This window comes from Anser anser (assembly GCF_964211835.1).
Source record: "Anser anser genome assembly, chromosome: Z".
Classification (NCBI taxonomy): Eukaryota; Metazoa; Chordata; class Aves; order Anseriformes; family Anatidae; genus Anser; species Anser anser.
Window position 1 is genome coordinate 68,972,964 of NC_139723.1, and position 17,956 is coordinate 68,990,919.

Genomic DNA, 17,956 nt, shown 5'->3' on the forward strand with positions numbered 1-17,956 from the left:
GCATGAAACAGCTTCTGCCTGTGTTGAACCGGGAAATACTGAAAACAGTGACCTATTCCCAGGGTCCTTCCTTGGAGTTTCCCTGCTAATGTTATTTGAGCCTGTACTGTATCCTGCATAATAGTTCTCTATTCACGTACAGCTAGCATGTAGCTACACTACCACTGCCTCTCTTACCACAGATTTAAAAGGTTCAGAAACCCCTGTGAGAGTGTTATAAACTACAGCGACTTCAGCCTATTCAGAACTGATATAACACCCGATATGGATGAATTAGCTTACCAAAACAATAAATAATTAAAAAAAAAAAAAAAGGAAGGTGGAATTGCAACTACAGAATTATTGAACCACAAAGTTTAGATTAATGTTTCTATTTTTTTTCTTATCTGTACTTCCTAGGCTTGGAACAGAATTGTTTCACTGCAGTAGTAGTAATTTGGCTGCTGAGAAAACACTCTTTACAATAATTTCACCTAGGTACAACTCAAAAGTGGGCCATAAAATTTATAATAGAAAGCAAAAGTTTTACTTTTTCCTGAATTTACATTGCAAGAGTGAAGTACAGTGCCATCCTCAGCCCCCTTAAGAGCAAACTAATTCATTGTCAAAATTCAACGTAACTAGTAACAAAGGGCCTCTTGCCCCATGCAGCACAGCCCCAGTGAGATACTATGCTCTTAAAAATCTTGTCTTAACTGATTTCACAACATTGCCAACTGCACATGAAGTTTGTGCCTCTCAGCCTTCCAACGGTAATTATTAATATACTTAGAATATAAATCTTATACACTGTACCAGAGAGTGTGGAATCCTGATCATGGATAAAAAGCACTAGCTAAAACATAGTTAGTCTTTATAATTTAAAGCTTCTTAAACCCCCACAGCATGCAAATTTGGCATTCTGCCAAACCAAGAGAAGAACTAGGGATAGCGTTGTTTTGTTTCGTGTTTTTTTTTTTAACAATTCTTATTATCTTGGAGTTGAGCACTATTTAGTTCTTCTTGTAAGCTGAAGCAGTTGATTGTTTTCTAAATTGTTTTTGTCAGACATGGTTAACATGGCTTTCATGAATGCAGAACTGTATGAGGTAGTGGAGAAGACTTGGTGTATTTCAGCACAGACTGACGCTCCAAACTATACTTCTTTTATGGCATAGCTGAAACAAAACAAGGTAAGATGATGAATAGTGGCATCTAAGAGATCTCTGGGATCATCAAGAAGTGCAACCACCAAAGAAACCTATTATGAAACATACTATTCCAGTGGTATCTTGTTCCATTATAGCCCCCAAAAAAAGAAATCAGCATTCTTTAGAAATGTGCTGAATGTGAGGAAAATGGAACATTCCTCCTCATCTGCTGGAAATACTCTAAAGTAAATAAGGATGCTAAGAACTGGGCAGAAATACTGGAAGTAATTTTTTAAAATAACAAAAAAGCAATGCCAATGGAGGCCCCTAGTCATCCTGCTAGGCTTAGCCCTGGAAAGAAATTATAGTTCGGGAAACTATATCTACAGATAGCTGCCAGATGGTTAATCATGGTTAGTGGAGAACACAAAGGGCTTTGCTTGATGATCGGGCTTAGCGAAATAACATGTCCCCAAAAAACTGAAAATTTTACAGATTTTGAGAGTTCTGAAGCCAGTAAATTCATACAGTCTGGCTCACTAAGTCAAATCCTTCATTTTAATGTATGTCCGACCTCACTTAAATGTTGATTCTTGCCTGGTTGCCAGGAAAAGTCTTAACAGGCTTGTATCTGAGGGGAACAGTTCAGGGTTTGACTCTACTATCTGTATGCCATGACCAACATTAGACTAAGATGAGAAAACAATCAACTCTCCTTCTTGTTATTAGTTGCTGGGCTGGGAAGCATTTCCCATAGACAACATAATGTTGTTACCTGTGTTTACTATTGTCTTCTGGGGTCTTTAGATACTTTGCAAAAGTAGGAGAGTGTTACTATTTGCGAGAAGAATTCAAGTAAATGACCCAATAAATATAACACATAATAACAATAATTAGAGAAATGTGGGTGCTTTTGTCACAAGAGAGTGAGTTGCATACCCATTTTACAAATGTAATCATAAAATGACAGAAACCCCAGAGGTTTTAGTGCAAGAAACAGAGAAGACTGAAATGTTGAAATTTAGTGGAGTTTTTAAGCAATTTATTGCTTAAAGCAACTGATTTAAAACAGTTTATATCACTTTCCATGTAAGGTGGATAATAAAAAACATATTTTCCTTTTCTTACAGAAGCTGAAAGTTATACTCTACACAAATATGCTTGGCAGAGCCACATTGTTCTCCGTGTCTTTCCAATAATCTCTTGTTGCTTGCCTTTTCCTCCTCTTTACCTTGAGAATTTGCAGTCCTTTTCGGACAACTTACTTTGCTGTTATTATCTCTGGTTCTTTTTTTAGCACTATGGTTTGACTCAAATAGGAAGTGGATTTGCTGTATTTCCTTTCCTTTCAAGCTGTGTGAATGTCTGTCAGTTGAGCAGTAAGCATCCTGTCCTTGTTTTCTTGTTTTTCCATTTCACTTCACAATTATATTGGAAATCCATTTCACAAAGGAATTGACACTAGTGGTACCATCCATGTTCCAAAAAATAAAGATATGTTTCAAAAAACAGTAACTGAAAAAGCACTATAAAAAATAGTAGAAGATCATTATTACTGTGGTATTTTCTTATATTTTTGGTTAGATCTCACTCACCTGGGCAGCCTATTTTTTGGAAAATTGAAGATGAAAACTTAAAAAAAAAAAAAAAAGGAAAAAATCACATCCATGCAATCAGAATTTCCTTCTAGTCCTTCTTTTAAACATTAAGTTTTTCTGAGGAAACTATTTTTCAGTCTTCATTTGTACATGGGCAACTTTCACAAAATATTACATGGGCAGTACATATTTTGTGCACAACCAAATGAAATCCCCTTGCAGAAAATGAATCCTGTCTGCCAGAGGGAGTTCACTTTTTTGTCTGTATTTTAGATTCAGCTGCAACACATGAATCTACAGAACTATCACCTATATGTCAACCTCATGTAACACAGATAAACTGCACTAACAATATAAAATCTCATATAAGGTTGCTGCTCAAGTAAGGACTTCTCCCACCAGAAACACGTCTGATACATCCTAGGAAGCTTTTTCTTCTCAGTTAACTTTAATTGGGGTTGGGGGGAGGGGGAGGGGGGGAAAGGATGTTACTGCATCTTGAGAATAACTTCTCTTTTGATTAAGAGTATTTTATGAAGTTGCTGAACAGTTCAAAATACTTTCACAGTGATCCTCTATGTCTGCAGGTAATGCAAAATGTCTTTTCTGTTATAATCATAGATAAGCATTTAGTTCTTATTAATTTCCTAGACTCAATCTGTTTTAAGAGCATATTGACAAGTTTATTTCCACTCAGTCATGAGTCAGAGTTTAGTCCTCCATAAAGTTAGTGGAAGTCAGCAGAATCTTGCCACATTTGACAATGGGAACCCAATTCAATTACTGAATTCGACAACAAATTCCTATTAATTTAAATCAAATCAAAATTAAGATCAATACACCCTTATACTCATGCTTGCTTTTTTAACAGCGGCTGAAATTTTAATTCCTCAGAGAACACCTTCACCTTAAAGGGGTCAAAATAAAATACTCATTAGCCTTGCTAGTCTAGGATTTTATCAGTAAGTTTAATTTTACAGCTCAGGAACAGAATCACTTAGCCTTTGATATGACAGAAAATTGTGCTTCTTTGTTATATTCATGCCATCAAGATGAATATATGTTACTACCAGTAAGAACATTGACAACATACATGTGGAAAAAAAAATAGTTATAATATTATTACCAGTAGAACTTTTTTTTTTACAGTAATTATTGGAGCATTGTATCAGATTACATTCCTTTTTTCAAGAAAATCATAATTGATTAATGAGCAGGCAAAACATTGTTTCCTGAGCAGACTGGAAAAGTACCTTCTTACAGCACAGAACATACTCACAAATGATACAAAAACAAACAAACAAAAAAAGTAAATCAGTTACCACTTTAGAGCTATCGAGCTTACAATGTGTGAGCTAATAAGCCTAAACTTGTCGTGGATCCAGCTTTGGATAATTAACTTCTTCCTGCCTGCAAAATCCCCCTACATAATCAGCTGGATATAATTTAGGGCTTCACATTATTAAATAATTGTTACATTCATCCTAGACATGGCTGAATTCAGTCATCTGTAAAAAAGATTTCTTATGCATAGAAATGCGACTAAACTGTCTGTCCTCATCCCATTTTTTTTTTAATTTTATTTTTATTTTTTAAGGCTGTGGACAAAGAATTACTGCTTACAGGAAAAAAAAAAGGAAAAAAAAGAAAAAAAATGTGTGAACACTGAGAATAGTTTACTCTCATCCCTCAGATACAAGGGTCAGCAACTTGTCAAGGATTATATGTCAGATTGTATTTTTCTTTTCTAAACCAGTGGCTGAACTTTCTGGAAGGAACTCAGCAGGCGCCAGGAACTGCTGCTTCCCAAGGGGTAAGATCCCATCACCATACCGTCAATAGCCTGTCTGTATGTGAGGTACCAGTTTCCAGCTGACACCAAGTCCTAACTCTGGAGGCTGTAGGGGCAATAAATGCCTTGTTGTAAGTGCCACAGCTGCCAGCTTTGCATCCTGAGAGCGAGCTTGTTAATCACACATGCCTCTTCTTTCCATTTCATATCTGATCCTAGGTCACAGACCGTGATACCAGCCCACTCTACCAAATTTTCCTCCTGACACTGAGACGTGATCTGGAGGACACCAAGTAAAGCCAGAGGTGAAAGTTAGGAGATGGAAATGTGGCAGAGCAAGCAAGAAAATTAAAAATAAAAAGCTACAAAGGAAAATGAGGCAAGAAAGGAAAGCCTGACACCTAAACACCGCAGAAGAACAGAGACAGATACTTCAGGTTATTCCTGAGAGCACTGAAGGTTCTAAAAAACCTTAACCTACAGGTAAGCTTCAAAGCAACTTTAGACAATAATTTACACACCTGAGAACCTTTCACAGGGGCAGGAGTGGTTCACAAGACATAAGAATTTATATGCATTTCTGAGATACATGTATTCACACTGCTAAGGACTACGTATAAAACATGAGCACTGTGAAAATGTTAACACCTGTTGAATAAACCAGCACTACTCAATGAATTAGTCTTACACATATTGATTATCACAGTCATATAATAAAATTCAAATAATATGTTATGAAGTATAACTCTGGAGCAAATATTAGCACATTCTTTCTTACAGGATCTATTCAGAATAGCCACTAAAAGATGAAAAGCCTATGTGCTTCAGGATGTATTGATACTGACATGACTTGAACTTCACCTTGAGTACACACATATTTCCAAGAAGATTCACCTATTGCCTCCCAAAATATATACAAAGCATACTTCGGTCAGCATTGAATTGAGTCAGAATTGTCATTCAGCTGGCTGAATGGCAAGTAGTACCAGTCACAGAAGAAAGGAAAGGCAAAAGAAAAGTGACAGAAAAGTGAGAATGAAAGCAGTAGACAATGATATTGCAAAGACTGAGGGAATGTTAGTCTACGATTATCCTAACAATTTGGTTTGCGTGTTACATCTCTCACCAATAACATTTGTCTGTCATTTTCTTTAATCTTTTAGGAGCCTTGGTTCTGTGAGAAGGTCTGTATCTTACCACATGTTTATAAACCAGCAAGAAAATGAGCTCCTTGTCCAGACTGGGATGTTTGAGCACTGCAACAGAAGGAAAAAAAAAATCACAACAGTGATTAACTGGAAGTTGGAGTGTCAATTTCTGAACTGGGGACTTGCCTCTAGAAACAACGGTTTAAGGTTCAGTGTAGGAGATTCCTTTAGGCCATGATTCTTATCTCCCTGACTTACATCTTAATACAAGTTTTCACTGCTGTTGGTACTAGAGAGGATTTTCAGCACTGGGAAATTGGGCTTGATTTTTCTATGCCTTATGCATGACCACCATAATTATTGTTCGCTAAATTCTGACTGCAAAGCACTTGGTAATGCAGGTAGTGAGATGAGACCTAAAGGAATTCTCTGTAGCTTCAGATTTTTAGCAGAATTACAAGAAAAATCATGTTTTGCCACATACCTGAGTGTGAGGATAAATATGGCACACAAATGTTCAATTAACTTTCTCCCTACAATGACACTTTAAAAGGTGCTATTCTAAAGGAATGATTCTGAACAAGCTGTGAATATAACAGCTGTATAACAGCTGTATTTAAACTAATGTCAAAGAGAAGAGAGAAAACACGAAAGTAAGACTGGCAATGGAAGAGGAGAAAAAGAAAACACCAGAAGATAAATGAAAGAAAGAACTCTTAGTAAATTGTGAGTGCTAATGGTATAGCAGAGGAAGAAGAGAATATAGGTCAGAGAGATCAGAAAGGTAAACTGCAAAGTTGATTGTCAAAAGTAGTGAAGCATGTGGGACAAAAATGTTTTCCTCTTGACTTTATACCAGATATGCAGTTGCAGTATGAATGGGATAATACTGATCATTACTGTTTCTTATATTTTCCAAAAAAAAAAAAATGTTTCCTACGTACCTAAATATAGCTTTCACTTTAAATTGTTTAAGAGCTATAGCCGTCAGAAGCTATACCACAGTCTAGTATGTCTTAACAATGGGAAATTATTACCAAAAGCCTACTCCTTAGTTCCCTTTCATTCTGTTGCTTATTTCATTCTATACACAACCCTTTTGTGCTACAATATCGTGTACAAATTCCTACGCTCCTTCTTGAGTCTTTTATTTACACATTCACACACACCTGGTGTGCTGATTTTTATTTTTTTTTTAATAATTTCTTCAGTTGTTCCTATCCTCAATTCTTCTTTCCATTCCTTCATTACATGACATTCCTTCTCTCTCATGAATGCACTCCTTTCTGGTGACATTTCTCTAGCTGTAAAACACTTGCAGCTGAATATATTTTTCTACACACAGCCTTACCTGTTCTGAATAACACCAGTGTAACTGTAGGCAGCCATGAATGAGGGGCTCTCTAATACAGAACTTTACTTCAGTTTTATGGATGAGAATGTGTTTCCCCACAACTCTCAAAACCTTTGCTTGTAGCAACAAGCTCCATTCCCTTTGTGTTTTGTAACAGCTCAAGCAGAAAACTTCAAGCACAAAGCTGTCAAGATCCCTTTTTTAATGCTTCACTTTAAGGCAATTAACTGTATAACATTGCTGATGCCTTTCTTCCTGGAAATCAAGTGCTATCTCACTGTATTGATTTCTGTAGGTATAGCAAGGAAAAAGAGAAGAAGAATTGCCAGCAGTTTGCCCGTAGCAGATATCCCCTTTATAAGCTCCATATACCCTGCAGTATCAGGAAGCCAATCTTTCCAACCATAACAGCTTAATGCATACCCTGCATGCTACAACAGAATAGACCTTCAGCAGCTGGGTGTTACCCTGAAGTGTGAATTCATAGGAAGCAAATTTATGGTTGTTAAAGCAAGTCATGCTGCACTGCTTTCTACCGCATTCAGGTTCTTTCACCACAACAATCCTGCTAAGTGCTTTCCAGCAGGACGGAACATTGAGCAGCATGACTAGCAGTTACGAAACAGCACAACTTAAAGCACAAGGCTGTTGTTTGCTATAACATCTCTCCGTGCACAGGAAGGTACGTAGTAGGCGTCTTGTACTAGCTGGTACCTCATTGTCTTTTAGATGTGGTAGGCTTTTTTTGATGTTGTGTCGCTCTATTATCCTGCTTTCCCTGTGCAAAATAAGAAGTATTTCTTTCACCACCTTCTTCACTCAGAGGGCGGTGAGGCACTGCAGCAGGTTGCTCACAGAGGCTGTGGGTGCCTCATCCCTGGAGGTGTTCAAGGCCAAGCTGGACAAGGCCCTGAGCAGCCTGTCCTAGTGGGTGGCGTCCCTGCCTATGGCAGGGGAAGTGGATCTGGGTGATCTTTATGGTCCCTTCCAACCCAAGCCGTTCTGTGATTCTGTGATGTGCTAAGAAGTAGTGGGATTATCTTTCCTACTTGGCCACAAAGATTTACATGAGCAATACGGCCAACAAGAAGTATTCCAGGAAATGTAGGTCAGTTCTCCATTGTCAAAGCAATCTAGTATTCAGACATGGTAGGGTCATGTGTGAAGAACAATAAAATGAACCTAAATATCATAGAATTTCCTCCTAACATCTAATCTAAATCTCCCCTCTTTTAGTTTTAAACCATTCCCCCTTGTCCTGTTATTGTCTGCATGAGTAAAAAGTTTCTCTCCATCTTTCTTTTTTTTTTTTAAGCTCTGTGTAAGTATTGGAAAGCTGTAGTAAGGTCTCTTTGGATCATTCTCTTATATCTATCTCTGTCAGCCTGTATCCACAGGAGAGGTGCTCCGGCCCTCTGGTCATCTCTGTGGCCCTCCTCCCTCTGACCCACTCTAACCGCCCCACATCCTTCCTGTGCTGGGAGCCCCAGACCCGGATGCAGCACTCCAGACGGGTCTTCATAAGGGCACCATCCTCCCCTCTTTTATCATCTTCTGCTATTTCTAGTTAGGCTTTCTTGTCCACTAAGAGTTCTGCCCCAAGCAGAAGAACGCATCCAAGGACGCATCTAGACTTCGGTTTGTATATGCAGAATCACAACAAAGATTTTTAGTAGTTACCAAAAGCATTTTAAATTCAGGAGCAGCTCCCACATGCAGCAGAAGTGACTGCAGCATGTCATAACACCTTCAGCTCATCTCAGCTACCAGTCTGAGTCAGCACTTCCTTGCAGTGAACTGCAAGTTCGCTGTATTACTCATCCAAAGTTAAGCATTTTCTCTGTTTGATTAATTCCATCCTTTTCAGTATTTCTATCTTATCTGCTATTTCTTATTTGCTTTCTTTGATTTAGAAGCCTTTTCCTTTTTCTGTCTTCACTTCTGGCCAAGTTCCTCCAGAGAAGGTCGGGCCCCTTTTTTTTCTGACGGTCCTGCCCACTGTCTTTTGGGAAAAAACACAGCCTAGCAACATGTTCCACCAGTCAAAGCTTCCAGACTAGGTCTAAAACAACATTAGCTTTACAATTTCCATCCTAGAAAAACACGCGGATTGTTTGGTTCAGCACTAGTCTGTCATATGTGCCATTATTTTTCAGTGATCTATAACCAATCTTCTTCCTAATCCACATGCCCTGGTGCAGCTTCATGGTATTGCCATTCCTTTTCCTGAGCATCAAGGAGTAATTGCAACAAATTATTGCTCCAAGTTCACTTCAACAACCCTAAACTCCCCTGACAAGTTTATCACACGCAGAGGAGTCAGCTATTCCCATTTCCAACGTCTTCCAAAGATCACAAGTCTTTTCCTGAACTGCTGAAGCCTCATTACAGATCCCAATTAAATTTTGCAAGACTTTGTGCTGCGTCTCCTATTTCAGCAACCTACCGGGCATAAGGGTACTGAAGAATGGGACCAGCTCATTCACTGTGGCAAATCCTGATGCCACATGCAACATCCGCTCCTTGGAGTAACAAGTGTTATCCAGTGGAGGAGGCTGAACATACTTGGTTGGTTGCAACTGTGGCTGCTTGGCTCTGTGAACTTTTATCCCTTTGTCACAAAGTCTGCAAACACCTAATTATTCTAGGGAAAAAGCAGCATCCTCTAACCTCCCTCAAAAGCAAGTAATGAATTACTACAAAGGCTGTTTTTTGCTGCCACTAGGCAGCTCGTGCTTGTTAAGTTATGAAGCTGGGAAATGCTGTGACTCTCACTAAATCATTTCCTACAGTTACATCACCAGTTTTGCCTTGCTGTTGACTCTCAGCTTGCCTCCTCCCTCCTCCTTCAGGGGGCCTTACCCTGACTTCGTGACTTCGTGACCTACAAGACTATGTCTTCACCACAAGAGTCTGCTCTGTCTGGCCACCCAGGCCAAAGGACTGGTCACTTCACTCCTGGGGGAAGAAGTGGCTTCTCTTACAGCCAAACGATGTCAGAAGGCAGAGATCCATCTTGAGGGTAAGGACACTGAACACCCTACTTGCAAGTTCAAGTGCAGGACAGTGACACAAGCCGAGATAACACCATCACTTTAGCAAGAGGTCTGGATGTGTCACTGAACCTCCCAGATGAATAGTTTCACAGAGTGATTCAGCCCTCTCACAGAAAATGTCTTTGACAAGTTGTGGGTCAAAACACCACCATCAGGGGTGTTGTTGTTCATTATCTCATGACTTTGAAAATCACTCTCTAAATCCCAGTTTTGGCAGCAGCCCATCTACAACAAAACCAGACGTATCCAGGACGAAGGAGTCCTTTCACACCCCAGTGTATCTATGAGATGCTTCATGTCCTTATATCAAAATAACAAACAGATTTCAGAAAGACCTTTTCTTCCCTTGAATACATCTGTTGTAGGATTCAGTAGATTTTGCATTGACTGCAGACCTTGTCACAACCTGCCAAGAAATGGCTGAAACAATCCATTTTGAATGGTACAAGTTTGGTCCTAGGCTTTCTTTACAGCATCTCTAAAATTTGTTTACCCCCACAGTCAAGCAACTACGTAGAAACTTCTGCCAATCCCTGAATGTTCTTCAGGGGATATTGCCCATCTCCATACTACCAGTCTACCCCTTTCTCCCTGGGGCTGAAAAAAACAGGGTGTGAGTGCACGCGCCATCTATTTTCACCCTAGCTGTGAAGCATGCAAGCTTGGAAATGTCCTGCAGAGCCCTGATCTGAGCGATGTGTTGCAACACAAGCCGCGGTGTATATGAGCAGATGGACGGTTCATCCCAAAGACCTTCCTATTCCTGAAAATTAACTTCCTCTTATTCTTGCCTCATACATTTAGTAAATGTGATACATTAACTTGTTTCATAGAATGCTTAATTCAGTATCTAGATTAAAGTGCAGGTTTGCAGGAACTTTTTTTTTTTAATGGCAAAAAAAAATAGTAATAATTTCTCTGGGTATTTGAAACTTGAAATTAGAGGTGTTCATATTACCTATATATGAGCACTCTAGTACATACACAGCACAGTATACAGCAATGTATTGTGTATTAATAGGGAAGAATATAATGCAATATACTAAACTAAACTGAGTCTTTCAGGAAATCACCCATGTGCAGAAGAGGCCCTTCACAACACACTTGAAGGGCCTAAATGTTTTCTTTCCCTGAGATCCCAAATGTCCTGAGTCTATCAAATGCCACCCATAATGACATTAACCTGTTTTTACCTGTTTGCACCAGAAAGCATGCCTAATGAAGTCCTAAGAACAGCCAGTTTCTTTGTGTTAGAGAAAGCCAGCCGATATATTTTAAAAGGCTACAATCCCGAGAATTTATTTTATATTCCCAGCTACAGGGCCCTGTGCCAGCATTACAGTTCCTACAGACCATGTCGTTCACACCAGCAGGATCTCGGCACCCTGTGTAAGACCAGAGTCGCGAGTTTCATCTTCATCAACAAGATTTCAAAATGAGCATTTATTACTAGAGAGGATGCTGACACAGAACTAGAAATCACTGCAACGTGAACAACACCCACCCACCCCATTAGATTGAAAACTCAGGTTTCAGAAGAATAAAAGCAAAACTTCACCCATCCAGCGATGTAACGTAATTGCCCACAACATTCAGTCCTGCCCGTGAAAGAAGATTAATATGAACCACCTCTGGGGTAGATGGTAAACATTTAAGGAAAATATACATGTTACCACATTTAATTCCATTTACTTCCATTTGCAACACAGATGTCAAATTATTTCCTCTGAGTAGCAAAAAGTGAGTCAAACGGCAGCCCTGACCAAAAATTTCTGGGCTGAGAAGACAAAAAAAAACCTGATCAACAGAGGCAGTTGAGACTGTGTCCAGGGCACCCGTGAGGACAGTGGCTTACACCAGCATCCATGCCACAGCTGCAGTTACGGCTGGTGTTAAATAAAGGGCTGATTTGTGCCCACTGTCTGACACTGTAGAGAAATGGGACTCAGCCTGTTCATGAGACTATTTCCTTACAGTTTTATGGTATTTTTCTATACATCTAGAGTTGGCAGAAGGTTCTGAAGAGGAGATAAGGTATATAGGCGAGGATGCCATCATTAACTTTGAAACCTGTAGAAAATCTTTGGGAAAGCAAATCTTAAAAGAGATCACATAATACTGAATACCACTACTAACTTGTTACTCTATTAATCGCAATTTGTACCAATACAAAAAAAAAAAAAAGTACAATTACAAACAAATTGTTCGTCTGTGCAACTTCAACAATGTGGAAATCATTTCACACCAAGTCTATAAATCGCCTGTGAAATATACCAGTTCTTGCTTATTTGGGGAGTTACAATTTATGTCAAGTGAGGCCTGATACGGGATTGCATTTGAAGTGTGTGGGGGGTGTTGTTCTACAAGTTCTGGAAATAAATCAAGAGTTGCTTCAGGCTATCAGATTTCGGAATGGGAATGTCACAAGAGGCTTTCTGTTGGCTAGGGGAAAAGGGGAGACTTGAGCCTCTACTCCTGGAAAGTCTATTTACCAGCAGAACTGTAATGATCTTACAGGACAGAGGATATGCTGGAACAAGAAAGAAAAAAATACAGTATTATTGCTGTCCTTCTAATTTGAGTCTGTTTCCACTTAACCTTTTACTGCCAAACACAGATTTATTTGTTTTATTTTATTTTTGGAGTATTCTGAGGCAGGGATATCCATAAAGATACTAATTTAAATATCTACAAAGATACTAATACAGAACGCCTACTAATTACACATGATTCTCACATCACCACAAGCACAAACACATCTGGAACCACAACCTGAAGAGAAAGCAGAAAGTGACAAATCTTAACGCCAAAGTACTTTTCTTCATAATGAACAAACTGTGCAACGTTGTGCAGAGGTCACTTGTCCTGATACTTTAGGAAGGGTATGAACACCCAAAAGCCTGCATGAGGAGATGGAAATTCGGTTAAGTGCAAAGACAACCAACGGGAGAAACAGCGACACTACAGGTATATGAGGTTGCTAGAAAGTGTGCCAGCTGCGGATAGGGAGGTGAAGTAATCAGTTTAAACTGCGGGTTACATAAGTACCTATCAGAAATGACTTAAGGATAGCTGATTTTGTCTTGAGGAAAGGTGGAGGAGCTAAATGACCCCTTGAGCGCCCTTCCAGCTTTACTTTCTGCTGCATATGAAATGTACAACAGCCACAGCGTTAATAACAGTGATGTTCCTGCTGAGGGTAGTAAACCATTTCAGAACATAAAACTAAGACCGGTATTAAATCTGTTTAAAGTTTCAACCTGTGAGAACATGTGAACACGTCAGAAAAAGGTTATCTCCCGCTATCCTTCCTCAAAGTTCTTAATCTTTTCTCATTAGCAGCTCATGCCAGCCAGCATTTGAGACAAGGTATTGCTGTAGTTACCCTACTTGTCAGGCCAATCCGCATACTCCCCGAACGACGTGACTAAAAGCGTATTATAATCCACTCAGGCCCAAAAGTTGTCGAAGAAATACACAGGCACAAGGCTAGAGCCGTGTGGCAAGACGGAGCTCTGGCATGCATCATGGACGTCTGGTACGCTCCTGGGTAGAAATGGCTTAGTTTGAGGCTCTCGGCAAGGCGTAAAGTTGTGGCTGTGGCACTGAAAATCGTGGCTGCGGCATTTAAATGTCTTTTTTTCTCGCTTTGGAAGGGGAGAAGAATGACCCGGGCTCGGGATGGCAGCCCGCAGCCCCCGCCCGCCCCGCTGACGGGAGCCATTTTTGGATCCGCCGACCTGAGGAAAATCCCCGGGGTCACCCCGACGCTCCCCGGCCCCACACCGGCCGGAGGACCTCTTCCAACCACCCCAAGCAGCCGCCCGCACCGTTTACGGGGACCTTCACCGACCCACGGGCTCCCCGTGCCCGGCTGGGTGCCCGCGGCCCCTCGGGACGCCCCTCAGGGGCGCCCGCCCCTCTCAGCCCCCCCCTCCCCTCCGCCCTTCCCGGGCTCCTGGCAGCGGCGGGCGCGTTACGGGAAGCTCCGCCCCCTTGTCCCCCCCCCCCACACACACCCCCCCCTCCCCCCTCCCACCCCGCGGCGTCACGCGCCCCCCGCGCCAATGGCGGCGCGCGCCGGGGAGGGGCGGGGGCGCGCGCGCGCGCTCGCGCAGCGTAACGGGCGGCGGGGCCGCGCTCGCGCCGCGTAACGGGCGGCGGGGCGATGCCGGCGCGCGGCCGGGCCGTTATTTAGGGGCGCGCGGCGGGGCGGCGGCGGCCGGCGGCAGGTAACGGCTGGGCGGGGGGGGGGGGGGGAGGAGGAGGAGGAGCGGGCACCCACACACCGGGGCCGCGCCGCGCCGCGCCGCGGGGGCGGCCGGGCGAGGCTCCGGGCTGAGGCGCCGGGCTGAGGCGCCGCCGCCGCCGTCGTGGGGGTGCGGTGCGGTGCGGCGCGGCTGTTGTGGGGACGGGGAACGGCGGGGTGAGGGGGGCACGGGGGGCACAGCGCCCGCAGCCTGCCGCCGGGCCCCGCGGAGGGTCTGCTCTGCGGGAGCGGCGTGCCCGGCTGGTTGGGGGGGTGGGAGGGAGGCACAAAGGAGAGCGGCTCGGCAGGCGGGCTGGCGGCGGCGGGGAGAGGGGTTCGTCCCGTCACGGAGCGGGCGAGGCTGGGAGGGACCCCCCGGGGACCGCCTCAGGGACACCCCCGCCTCCCCCCCGGGGGCATCGCCTCGGGGACCCGTAGAAGGAGACTGCGCAGCCTCTCTGGGCGAGATCCGTGTTCCAGGCTGTCTGGGTGGCTGCTTGCTGCTGCTGAGGTCTCTCTGGAAGAGCAACCTGCTGGGGGAATGATGTGGCGCTGTGGTTTTGTCGCCGGGGAGGGGGAAAAATAAAGGTCTGCAAAGTGAAGAGGTCAGACGCGTTGGGAAGCGAAGAATTTTTTTTTTAATCCTCTTTGCCCTTATAGGACATAAAAGTAATTACGCTTCTCTTCCTAAACGCTGTTGCTTGCTGAGGAATAATGAAATATAAAAGGTATCATCTGTTGAAAGCGAGTGATTTCTGAATTTAACCAGCTTAATAATTTGAGTGTTGGTATATTGCAATAGGAAAGTGAGAGAGGGAGAGCACAGGAGGACATACACTCCACGAACCTCCTGGATTTCTTGTTGGTGATGGTAACCTCTTTCTCCAAGTGCTAGAGGAGCCAAGGAGGAGAAGTGCTCTATGGACCTCATACTCCTCAGCAGTGAGGAGCCTGTTGGGAACGTGAAGGTCAAAGGCAGCCTTGGCCGCAGTGCCCATGAGATGGTGAATTCAAGATCCCTGGGTCAGGAAGGAGGGTGGAAATCAACCTCCACACCTGGACTTCAGGAGGGCAGACTTGGGCCTCTTTAAGGATCTGCATGGAAAAATGCCTTTGGAAAAGGCACTGGAGGGAAGAGGGGCCCGAGAAGGCTGATTAATACTCAAGGATCACCTTCTCCAAGCTTAAGAGCAGCGTATTCCAATAAAGAGGAAGTCAAGCAAAAATGCCAGGAGGCCTGTGTGGATTAACAAGGAGTTCCTGGCAAATCTCAAACATTGTAAGGAGGCATACAGAGACTGGAAGAAAGGATGAGGAACCTGGGAGGAATATGGAGACATTGTTTAAGCATCAGGGTGTTGGGTTAGGAAAGCTAAAGCTCAAACGGAATTGAGTCTGGCCAGGGATGTCAGGACAGGGCTTATAGAGGCTAAAGGCTTCTGTAAGTACATTGGTGACAAAAGGAAGACTAGGGGAAATGTGGACCTTCACTTCACTGTGGCCTTTGGCGCTGACCCCATAAGATCCTTATAGGCAAGCTGTTGTATGGGCTGGATGGGCGGACAGTGAGGTGGGTTAAAAACCGGCAGAACAGCCAGCCCAGAGGGTAGTGTCAGCGCTACAAAGGTTGGTTGGATGCCACAGGTCGATATTGGGTCTGTATGCGTTTAACATCTTCATTAATGGCCTGGATGATGGGGCAGAGCGTAGCCTCAGCAAGCTTGCAGATGACCCAAAACTGGTAAACTGGCAGAAGTGGTAAATATGCCAGAGGGTCATCCTCTCTTCCAGAGGGATCTCAACAGGCTGGAAACGTGGGCTGACACAAACCTCATGCACTTCAATAGTAAGTGCAGAGTCCTGTGGGTGGGGAGGAGCAAGCCCAGGCACCAGGACATGCTGGTGGTCAACCAGCTGGAAAATTGCCTGTCAGGAAAGGACCTGGGGGTCCTGGTGGACGCCATGAGCCAGCACTGTGCCTTTGCCATGAAGTAGGATAGCAGTGTCCTGGGCTGTATCGGGCAGAGTGCTGCCAGCAGGCTGAGGGAGGTGATCCTTCATTCTGCTCAGCACTGGTGAGGCCATACCTGGAGCGCTTTGTCCCTTTCTGGGTTCCCCAGTCCAAGAGAGACCTGGAGCATCTGTCCCATGAGGAGAGGCTGAGTGAGTTGGGACTGTTCAGCCTGTAGGAGGTTCTGGGGAATCTCATCAGTGTTTCGTGAATGTATTGGGTGTATTAGAGCAACTCCAGAGGAGGGCCATGAGGATGGTCAGAAGGCTGGAGCACCTCTTTTGTGAAGACAGGCAGAGAGAGTTGGGGCTGTTCAGCCTGGAGAAGAGAAGGCTCCAGGGAGACCTTACAGCGGCCTGCCAGTACCTAAAGGGGGCCTACAGTATAGCTGGGGAGGGACTCTTTGTCAGGGGGTGGAGTGATAGGGCAAGAGGAATGGCTTTAAACTAAAAGAGGGTAGGTTTAGATTAGATACAAGGAAGAAATTATTTACTCTGAGGTTGTCAGGCAGTGAAACAGTTTGTGAGAATCTGTGGGTGGTGTCCCTGCCCATGGCAGGGGGTTGGAATTAAATGGTCTTTAACATCCCTTCCAACCCAAACCATTCTGTGAACGTGCATAAATACCTGAAGGGAGGATGCAAAAAAGACTGAGCCAGGCTCTTTCCTGTGGTGACCAGTGCCAGGGCACAAACTAGAACACAGGAGGTTCCGTCTGAATATCAGGTTCCGACTTCACTGTTCTTCACTGTGCAGGTGAGGGAGCCCTGGCACAGGCTGCCCAGACAGGCTGTGGGGTCTCCTCCTTGGAGATCTCCAAAAAAGCCCCTGGATGTGGTCCTGGGCAGCCTGCTCTGGGCGTCCCTGCGTGGGCAGGGGTTGGGCCAGATGGACCCAGAGGTCCCTGCCAAGCTAAATGGTTTTTCCATCCTGATAGGAGGTTACTCTATAGTGTTTGCATATAGGTGTCTTCAATATGAAGGTGAATTTCAGAATTGTCTGTGTCTATGAGGTTATGCAACATTTTCAAGTGATCGTCTTTGAAAATGTATGAGTCTCATAAATATTTCCAAGAAGGAAGTAAGCTTGAAGGAAGGAAGGAAGCTTGCAGATGAAAAGCTCTTGATTAGAAAGCAGTTACAGCTTGAGTAATCAAAATTACTTTAGGATAGGTACAGCTTTTGGATCAGTTCTAAGTATTGGCCTGTTACAAAACCTCAAGCAGTAGCAGCTATTTGCCGTATCACTCATATGTACAGTTTTCTTGCTCGATCTACCTGAGTTATGTGGCTCTGGATGAGAAATTACCACTTGAAGCTGCAAGCTTGGCTTTTAGTAATTATTTTGAGGAAATTTCAGAAGTCTGTTTGCCAGCAACCTTGAGTCTTTTGTGATTGACCTGGTGGTGAGCCTTAACCTAGACCTAACTCCTTCCTGTGATGGTCCTGATATTGTTTCTGCTCCCTGATTTGCAAGCTGGCTTTGCTGGCAAGAAAATTCCATTTTGCTGCAGTTTGTTTAACTGAAACTGTCATTTTTAGGTCACTCAAATGTCACATTTTTGATGTAGAGAGGGATAGCTCATCATATGACACATAACCTGTATTCATTTGACTGTT

The 17,956-nt window shown here is 43.4% G+C and overlaps 1 protein-coding gene and 1 long non-coding RNA gene across 3 annotated transcripts in view; one reads left to right on the forward strand and one right to left on the reverse strand.

Moving 5' to 3' along the window:
* Positions 1–3,182: 3,182 nt before the first annotated feature.
* LOC310889336 lies at positions 3,183–14,074 on the reverse strand. The gene is made up of 2 exons (XR_014576528.1): positions 9,469–14,074; positions 3,183–5,776 (listed from the first exon to the last, which is right to left on the reverse strand). It is a non-coding gene; the product is annotated as an uncharacterized lncRNA (long non-coding RNA).
* An 86-nt stretch (positions 14,075–14,160) lies between these two features.
* IL6ST (interleukin 6 cytokine family signal transducer) overlaps positions 14,161–17,956 on the forward strand; it is a 29,242-nt gene continuing 25,446 nt past the window's right edge. The window contains exon 1 of one of the 2 annotated variants that reach the window (XM_083816982.1): positions 14,161–14,310. The gene's annotated coding sequence lies outside the window, so the exon portion shown is untranslated. The remainder of the gene's footprint in view (positions 14,311–17,956) is intronic. The other variant, XM_083816983.1, reaches the window with a different exon arrangement.